Source organism: Tympanuchus pallidicinctus, unplaced genomic scaffold (assembly GCF_026119805.1).
Source record: "Tympanuchus pallidicinctus isolate F22 unplaced genomic scaffold, pur_lepc_1.0 scaffold16, whole genome shotgun sequence".
NCBI lineage: Eukaryota > Metazoa > Chordata > Aves > Galliformes > Phasianidae > Tympanuchus > Tympanuchus pallidicinctus.
Window position 1 is genome coordinate 12455775 of NW_026294679.1, and position 10018 is coordinate 12465792.

At 51.1% G+C, this 10018-nt stretch overlaps 1 long non-coding RNA gene across 1 annotated transcript; it reads left to right on the plus strand.

Moving 5' to 3' along the window:
- Positions 1 to 4006: 4006 nt before the first annotated feature.
- LOC128077724 (uncharacterized) lies at positions 4007 to 8454 on the plus strand. Its single transcript, XR_008205143.1, has 4 exons — positions 4007 to 4169; positions 4556 to 5183; positions 7246 to 7381; positions 7700 to 8454. It is a non-coding gene; the product is annotated as an uncharacterized LOC128077724 (long non-coding RNA).
- The last annotated feature ends 1564 nt before the right edge of the window (positions 8455 to 10018 follow it).

The window sequence follows — 10018 nt, forward strand, 5'->3', positions numbered from 1 at the left end:
GCTGGCAGCCAGCATTGAAACCAGCCAGGTCCTAATATTAACAAACCCTGAACACTGCATTGTGATTAATTGGGTTTGCACATGTAGCAAGAAGTTCAGAGTGGCAAAAGTGATTTGCTCATGGGAAGTCCCCAGCCCAATACTTTGACCCCACTGCCTGTAACCGTGGCCTTTTGCTCTCCCCAGAGTGAGCAGAGCTGAGATGCTCATCTTGCTGTGGACTGCTTCAGTAAGCTGAGTCTTCCCGAGATGTGACAGCAAGCTCCCCCAGACCAAACAGACAGGCTGGGACTTTCGACTTCTGCAGCCAAACTACAAAAGTACCCACACACCCATCCATCCATCCGTCCATCCATCCGTCCATCCATCCATCCATCCATCCATCCATCCATCCATCCATCCATCCATCCATCCAACTACCCAACCACCTACCCATCCTTCCAGCCATCCTTCTACTTCCTACCCAACCACCCACCCATTCTTGAGCTCCCAGAAGGTTCCTTGAGCCACAATCTGCCCTTCCTGCACAGATTAAAACCCTTTGGTCCATTACTAACAATGTAGCCCTGTGCACCCATGTGCCCAGCTGTGCATGACCAAGGGACCAGCGTTGTGCTAGGCTGTCTGGCAGAAAACCCAGCTCCAAATCTTCCCAGGCTGATTGATTCCCCAAGGGCTGCACTGTGTTTTGCAGGAGCAGCACATGTGTGCAGGAGTGGGATGGGGTAGGAGCTAACCATTCTCCAGGATTCCTGGGTGTTTGCAAAAGCAGTTCTATTAATCAATAAGGAGCAGTCACAATAATGAAACATAGAGTAGGAAGAAAAGATCTCAAGCTTTACATCACTGGGGGACCACGGGGCTTCCTTAAAATGGGGCAGGAGAGGTTGGGAATGCAGAGCCTGCAGCAGAGAAAGCAAATCTGCTTCCCTAGCAGAGACATGGTAGGACTGCAGCCCTTCGACGGGATCCAGTGACAAGGGGAAGGCTGGGAGAGGACCAGGCTTCTGCAGACACAAAGGAGAAGCCGGTGGCGGCGACTTTCTCTCTGAAAAGTCACGTTTGCCAGAGTAGGCTGTGAAATCCAAGCCGTTCCCAAGAGCTCATTCCCTTCCCACCCCCCAGTCTGGGGGAAGGAGTCATTCTAATTTTGTTTTTATTATCGTTATTCCCTCCTGGGCGAGCGCTGGGAAAGTGGTGGATTGTGCAGCTGCCCTGTGGGATGGGGGATGTGAGGGATGAATGTCAGAGCTGGGGCTCTTCTCACCTTCTCCCCAGCTTCTCACAGTGCCAGTCATGGCTGAAACCAGAGCATCTCCTGCTGCATATCCCCCCACCTCCCCACTCCCCCCTTGGTGGGGTGGCCTCACTGGTCCAGATGGAGGTTGCAGCTGGAGGAGGTGATATTTGGGGGTGTCCTCAGCCCCCTGTCAGCTGCTGGGGCTGGGCTTTAAGCCAGTGTGATGCTTCAACCTCTGCCGCGAGCCTGCTGCACAAAGAGAACACTCATATCCCAAAATACTGAGGAATTAAGTGGCTGCAGCTCAGAGAGCACATTGGGATTGCAGGCACTGGGTCCAAGGTGAGCCCCTCCCGTTAAGAAGTATCTGCAGCTCTTCCCCTGGCAAAGGCACTATGGTCTGTCCCACGGAACTTTTCCTTCTACCTTCTGCCTTGAGTTTCGGTTCTGTACCAGCAAAACCTTGGACCTGGAGGAAGGGCCAGCATCTCTCCCTCCTCCTGTGGGCTCTGTCCTCAGCGGGAAGATGTTTCACAGCTGGCCCACCCTGCAGCCCAACAAAGAGCCTCCAGTTCAGGCCATCGGAGGAAGAAGGGAGCAAAGATTTATTCAGTGAAATTAATGGAGTGACCATGTGTCTATTTACCAACATCTCCTTCACTCTCTCACTTAAAGGGGGAAACTGCTTCCTACCTTCAGCTGTGCTCATCTCACTGCTCCCCAAAAGATGCCTCCAGAAGGGCTGAGTCCCATGGGAACAGGAGGGGCCCCAGTCTCCCCCAAGCAGATCCAATGGGGTTCACCTGAGGATCTGCATCCCACGCTCACTCCTTCATCCTATGCAGACTGGCAGGAACGGTGAGGTTGAGTGAAGCATTTACACGCCAAGTGGATTAGCAAAATTGCATTAAGCCCCCTTGGGGACATCCTTGTTCACAGCCTTCATTTGATTTCTCTTTCCAAAGCCCATCGAGCCGAACGTGATTATGGCCTCTTAATCCTGACCACGCGCGTCTGCATGGGGTTATGCAGTAGAAGAGATGCCCTTTGCAGGAGGATGGCTGAACCTCAAGCACAGATGTTCAGCAGCTGTAAACCCAAAGCATGGACAGTGGGCACTGCTGCCCGGCCCAGGAGCTGTTCTCACAGCTAACGTGGAGGACGGGCTGATGTTCTGCTGCTTGAAAGTGGCCATGGTTCGCTCTTGTTATCAGCACAAGGAAATCTCAGAGAGCTCCTTGTGCAGAGAGACGGGGATGAAGCTGCAGGGGATTTCCATGGCTCTTTCAGCTGGCACTCAGCACACAAACTCTCTTTTCTCTGTGTCGGACCGCCTGCCAGGGGAGCAAAGCCATCCCTGCTGTCTCAGGACCGTATCGCATAATCTCCTTCATAAAGCAATCAAGTTCCAGAATAAAACCAGCTAGATTTCCACCCCACTGAAAGGTTTTGTTTCCAGACCATCGCTAGTAGGAAATATTCCCAAAATGTGCTGCTTTTTCTAGACTGAACAAAAATAATTAAAAAAACCCCACCCCACAAAACATGGTAAAAGTGTTATTTCCCCATGGAAACTGTTGGTTTTGCCAGAATGATATTTTCCATTAAAAACGTCTTGCTGGAGGACTCCTGACAAGGCAAGCTGCCTCAACACTGCTTTTAATCGAATACAGACATCCTTGTTTGCTTTTGTTCTCAAATTCATCCCTCCAAGAGAAGGGTCGGTGGCAGTGCTGTGCCACCTATCAGAGGAGTCCCATGTCTGGATTTTGGAGACATTCTTTTCCCGAAGCACGGCTCTAGCAGGGCGGCTGTACTGAATGTGCAGATAATCAGTATCTGATTGGATGAGGAGCTGATAGTATCATTGACCTTTTTTAATGTTTTCTCTGGCCTATCTTTCTGCAAGTCTGAGGCTTGATTTTAGGCAATGGCTTTGTCCACAAGGAAGCATGACCCTGTTAACCTCTGCATTGGAGGGGTGACCTTCCCTCTGCCCAGCTGTAAGAGATGGCGATGCATACATGGACTTCCACACACATCCTACAGAAGTCACACTTGTGAGATGATGCTGGGTCAGAGCTGGGCTGGTGCAGAAATGACTGCAAAAATGCTGAATCAAAGCAGGGTGAAGCTCTTGTGGGGCGGCTGCCTTAGCCACCCCTCCACACCATAGAATCATTTAGGATGGCAAAGACAGCTAAGGTTCAGCCATCAACCCAACCCCATCAATCACATCCCTCAGTCATCTCCTGTGCTATGTCATAGTTTTCGGACCAGGCTTCACTGGGTGATGTGGGGCTAAATTTAGGACAGTAAGACTTAGGGAGATGCAGACAGGAGGAGGGAAGGGGATGATGAACTGCAGGTGCTGGTCCTCACCAGATGGAGCTGTTAATTGAACTGGGGTGGATGGCAGTTGGGTGAGGCCTCATTAGTAGAGCAAAGTGGCACTATAAAAACCCAAGGAACAGCAGTGTGCCAAGCATTGCTGGGGTGCTTGGGGAGAGGGTGTGTAACCTTTTCACAAAGGCTTGCAACTGGGTGGTGTTGATTGTAGCTCAGGTTATCTTTGTTGGGCTGGTCTTGGGAAGGAACTCAAGGGCTGAGGGAGCAGCTCTGGCACAGTGTAGGGGTAGAAGCAGAATTTGGAGTTCTGTAAAAAGCATCCAGGTGTTGCAGCCTAGCAGGAGATGAGATATGGTGTGTGCCTCTATGTTGTAGATGTTACCCTAAGGAGAAGGTCAATTTCTTCTCCTTGTGTCTTTCAGCTTGCATCTCTGTGCATTTGGGGTGGCTTGAAAAATGCTGAGAGAGAATGAAGGAGTTACACTGCCTGACTTCAGCCTCATGATGTCTAGTGCAGAGGAGAAGAAAGGCACAGTGAGTCCTGAGCCTGCTCCTATACAGAGGGCACTGATAAGCATGTGTATGAACACTCATTCACATACTTTTAATCACGTGGCTATATTTCACTTTTGTCTTAGGGAGTGAGCAAATAATCCATGTTCAAACCCAAGCTAAAACTTCTGCTAAGGAAAAGAACCATTAAACTACTGCACAGTGAGGATGCGGAGGGTTAAAATGTTTGGGATTGATTAACTGATTAATTAAGCCTTCCAACCCCACAGCCCTGCTATTGCAGGAGGGGTGGGCTTGGGAGCATGTGATGTGGGGACACTGGGAGAAGGTGCTTGGCATGAGAGCTTTCTTTATATGTTTTTGAGTTGGTGGGTTTAAAGGCAGCAATGCCTTGCAGGGCTCATGCAAGGCATCCTTGCATCTCTGCTCTGGCTGCTTCCAATCTTTTGGCAGGTAATGGAAGCAGAGCACAGGATCATTCTCCAGCCCTCACCTCACTGGGAGGAGGAGGCTTGCCATTGCACACCTGAGCTGCAGCAGCACCTACAGGCTTGTTCCTTCCATTCACCCCAGCTGTGCCCCCTGAGGATCCTTCTCAGCCTGCATAGGATCACTGCTAATTCTCATTCTCCACGAGTTGGCTGTGATTGCAGCAGTGCCCACGCCCCCTGGGGAGCCACCAGCCCTGCTGCTGGAGCCACAGCGTGTCTGCAGGGCGCCCGGCAGGTCAGCATCTAAGCAGACAAGATGGATGCGCAGCACAGCTGAAAGAAACACAGCGACTCCCATTTCAGAGGCAGGAGAAATGGAGCAGAAAAAAAGATGAAGGCCCCGGTCTCCTCTGTGTAAAGTTTTGCTGACAAAAGTTCGTGTGCATCCATGAACTGGGGAATTCCCCAGCTGGGAGTGAACCAGGAGGCAGGGTCAGGGCTCCCATCTGCAGTGCCTGGTGTTGTTGCAGGGATGTCTGGACTTGGGGCACTGAGATGTGCAGCCACTGCTGGTCCTCGCTTGTGCCAGAGGTCTGGTGTTCTCAGTGTGCCAGAGAGGGCAGAGACAGGAGGAGGATGCCCAGTGCTGTGTAAGTGGAGTGGGTGAGTGCTGGGGCCAGGGCTCTCTCCACCTCTTGAAAGCAGGGGTATGTCATTTGGGATTGTGTATTTGGGGGCTAGCCCTGTGGCTTCTCAGCATGGGGAGAAGGTGCAAAAGGAGTCGGCAGGCTGCCGCTAATTGTGAGCTGGGGGTGGAGACTGAGCAGATGACCTTACTGCTGGTTTGGGACATGGTAGGGCTTGAGTAGAGGGTGAGAGCTGCCTCCAGAGGATGCTCCAGCAGAAGGGGTCTCCACAACCTCTGTCTACAAGGACTATTTGAGCTCTTGGGGAGCAAGGACAGTAAAGAGCCTGCAGTCAGGATGCATGGGATTCAGGCAGAGGAAAAGGGGAGGAGATCTCATGCACTGACATGAGAATGCTGCCATGGGTGGGATGCTGGATTGAAGTGCTGGGCTGCTGGGAGGGGGTGGGGAGGGGGAAGGAGTGGGCTGCCTGCGTGGCCCCCTGGCACTGACTGCTGATGCTTCTTTTTGTGCTGCCTGACAGCGAGCACCTGGTGCACCCACACGCGGGGCTGCTGGCGGTGCAGGCACACACACATAGCCCTGCAGGTGGGAATCGATGCAAACATATGCTGCCATTAATGTGAAAATGACTGCTGCAAACATGAGGGGCTCTCTATTCATGGCCATCCCCTCTCTCTGTGGGGAGGAAGGGAGGATCAAGTGCAGGCTTTTATCTGAAATCCTTCCTTCTCATGGCCTGGAAGAGACATGGGGTATTAGGCTGAATATGATGGAGGGGGGGGAGGGGGGGGGGGGGGGGGGGGGGAGAAAATGGGATAACAGCCCAAGCTGAGCCGCTCTCCACCACAAACTGTGCAAGGTCTGCAGTGCTGCCTTCCCTTCTCCTTCTCAACACCTCCCTGGTGCTGCCAATTCTGCCCTTGCCCATTGCTGAGGAATGCATAGGACTGGGGAGAATGCTGTGACCAGATGCCATAATGGTGAGTGCTCCTGGCAGAGCTGAGGGGAAAAGTACCTGGAGAGCTGTAAGTTCTACTTTCATGGTTAGAGCAGTGCTGCTGATGGGTATTAGGGCAGTTCTGGTGACCAGAGTGGGAGAACCCAGTCTGCCCCAAAGCATGGTGCATTCCTTTGCCAACCCTGATGTATGTATGCTGAATTCCCCAGCATCTGCCCCTTGCTGATATCCATTTGTTAGAAGGTGGATGCATCTCTGATTTGGGAAATCAATCACGCTTAATTGAAGGGTGATTGTTTTCACATATGAGCCTGCCACATCACTTTCATCTTTATCACATTCCCTTTCTCTCTGGGTTTTGTGTGACAAGATACTGCAGTGCAGGAGGGAAGGGGTCGCTGACCTTGGACCTGGATATAATTGAAAAAAGCAGGGCAATGTCTGCTTTCTTTCCTTGGGTGGATCAGTTTGCATTTTCATTCAGCTGTCGGACAGAGCACGTGTGTGAGCCCAGGGCCATGTTCAACCCCATCTCTGTGCTGCAGCAGGGAGTTGTTCCCATCCTTTGGATGTTTGGGACCATCCTCTTTTTCATCTCGCTCTTTGTGGTCCCATTGGAAGCTGTCCTGTGCCTGGACTGAGCCTCTTTTCTGGTGCAATACGATGTTCAGTAAGGCTCTGATTGCCTTCAGGAGCCCCCATAACACAGATGGTGCGCGAGCGATCCCTCCTGGTGAGCCTCAGCCCAAGCCCACCCTGTATCCTTTTGGGATGTATCATTCTAAAGGGCTCACAGCACGCAGAGCTGTCTTTCTGTCTGCACCAGCAAGCTGAACTGCAAGCTGCTCCCCAGCCTCCAGTTTGAAGGTCTCTATAGTATTGACTTTCTCGCTCTTGGAAGTGGCTCATTTATCTTATGCTCTGCATTTGTCTTGCCTGCCAGTGCAGTAGTAAGTGACTGGAGTTGGCTGCCAGCTTTTCTCCCTTAATGACACACCACATATGCAGACAAAGATCTGAATCGGAGCTTTGGAGTCAGTCCCCACTTCCTCATTCTGAAGAAGGGTTTCTTAATGCACTTTCTTCTTTGTGGTTTGTCTCCAGGCTTGGCAGTTGAAGAGACTCAATCCCCCTGACTCTAAGAAGGCTGTGATCCAGAGCATGTCTCCAAATCCTGGGCTCATCTGAAGGCTAATGGTGTCAAGAGGAAGGCCCCTGATTGCTCTTGGATGAGGCAGCTGTGAGTTCCTTCCACTTTGGTTCTTTTCCTTGCAAATCTCTCCCTTCTGCCAGTGGGTAGGGCCTTACCCAGCTCAGGATGAATAGAAATCTTCCAGACAAACATAGCACGGAGAAAGAATTGGAGTTGAGGGTTCTGTGCGCTTGAGACGGTGGTGCCAGTTCATTCTGAGCTACCCCTAGCATAGTCCTCTCTCACTGGCAGGGGCTGACCACTTGCAGCTCGTTCAGATATGACTGAACCAGATCAGAGAGCGGGGAGCTGGTGTGATGGAGCCGTGGGTCTCACTGCGTACTGTTCATCTTCGGTGTCTTCCAGGATGGAGCTTTCTCCATCACTTGGTGGGAGGTGGTGAACTTGCTGGTGAAGGACATGCCAGCTCCCTGTCCAGAAACTGCTGTGCTCTGGAGCAGGAGGGAGGAGCCATCCAGCCAAAAGCAATGACCTTATCATTATTTGCCTCTTGCGCAAAACTCTGATGAAAACAGATGGAGTGTTTGCAAGTCTTTAATAAAGACAAAATAAACCAAAACAGAGCCTGGGAATCTGAAGGCAAGATTCTATTTGCTCTTGGTCTTGCCAGGCATGGCAGGAAGTGGGTTGTAATAGTTGTCTTCTGGGGACAGCCCAAGGAGAATGGGCACCTCAAGGTGGGCAGGGCGTGTTGTCCCCACTGAGCACTCTGTCTGCGGGAGCTGAGCCAGACACCTCCACCCTCATCCATCAGCAGGGATGGAGCAGCCCATGCCTCCCTCCTCCTTCCGCTGCTGTGTGCTTTGGACATGCACTAAAAGCAGAGCTGTCGGTTAAAATAAGAGCTGCTTTTCCGGCTCCCAGAGGAACCCTGCTGTGACCTGCGAGGTGTTGCAATCCCTCTCTGCCACTGGCCTGCCTGGGTTTTGCCACCTTCCTCCCCCTTCCATGGTGCTTATCGCAGCGTTTTGGTAGAACTGCCCTTGTCATATAAATCTGAACATAATTCTCTCTTTCCTGTTAAGCTAAAGAAAATAAACGTGTAGGGCTGTTACTGGAAGCCAAGCTGTAGGACTGCCCTAAATTCTCTTCTTATTGAGTCTGGGCTGAAAATCACTCAATTCTGCTGAGGACACACATCTATGCTTGCACGCGCGGGGAGGGGGAGGGCGAAAGAGAGCGAGAGGACGCGGTGTGTATAAATATCTCCAGCTCTCTAGATAGTCGGCAGATTTATTCCGCTGCCAAGCCTGCAGAAAATTGACTTGTTTCATGGAGGCAGGCTATTGACACATTACCGCGAGGAGGGTTAGGAGAGAAAGCGGTGCGGCTGGCGCCCCTCTATTATACGATAATGTAATCAGCATTGTGGGAAATGACTGTGGGTAAAATGGCATCGCTGACATTTATATTAGAGGATATTGATGGCAGGAACTGTGACCACATCTATCGTACCTCCCGTTTGCCAGGATTGACACAGACGGCTCTTGTTGGCTGGATTTCCTCTCCCTCTCTCTCTCCTTCCTCTTAGCTCCGTTGCTCGCTGCTGTCACTGCAGATAGATAATTGAAAAATGGATCTCACCTTTCCAGCAAACAGGAGTGGTTCAGGCAATTACTGCAGAGGTTATCTACTCAATCTCGGGGCCTCGTCTCCGAGAGAGATTCAGAGGAAATTGGATTTTACATGGATGTTTTATTCTGCAAGGGCTTTAGTATAAATAGAGGCAAGGAGACACGGGCAGGCTGCGAGGACCATGTGCAGAGGGGCAGAGTGGGGCTTCAGCAAGGTGGTGCCAGTACCACACTGCCTCTGTGGAATTTCTGGTGTCTATTTGCCTGTTTGGGGATTGTGTTCTGTTGGGGTTTTTCTTCCATGCTTTGAGTATCTTTGTGAGGTGGAAGTTCAAGAAACTGTAACCCCCACCCACTGCTGCCTGACCACATTTTGCCCATGGAATCTAAAAATAAAAAGGGAGTTATTCCTGAAGGCAATACATATAAGCAGATGGCAAAAATGCTTCGATGACGAGAGGGCAGAGGAGAATGAGATATATTGAAAGGGCTCTGGAGAGCAGCCAGATCTTAAAGGAGAGACTAGATCCCAGGAAGGGGGTATTACCCGAAGGCCCATTCCTGATGAAGAGCATCCTTGAAGAGGACTAGGCCTTGAAGCGGTTGTCTGTACGGGAAGCAAAAATACACCTGTGGTCCTGTAGGACATGCAGCGATGCCAGGCTTTGGGCTGTGCTTGGTAGGAGTCCAGCCCTTGAAAGCAATTTGCAGCTGGCATCCTGGCCATGGGAAACTGCTGAGCCGGAGCGGTCAGGGAAGGACCTTGAGGGCTGGTGACAATTCGGTGTGCTGAGATGAGCCATTGCTGTGTGTGCACACATGTGCAGTGTGCACTGCAACTGGTTTCTGCTTGGGAACTGCATGGGAATTGACAGCTGCATAGCTGGCCTTATAAATAGGCAAATAACAGGGCATTAGTGTTATTGCTGTAGAATCTATAGCTCCATGGATAAATGACATGTGTTGCTGTCCAGTGTTTTTTACCAGTACTGAATTCACACTGGAAAAACATTTTAAAGAATAGGAAACGTTTTCAGCTTGACAAGCCTGAGATGGGATGTCAGGGGGTCAGCATCATGCAGCCCATCCT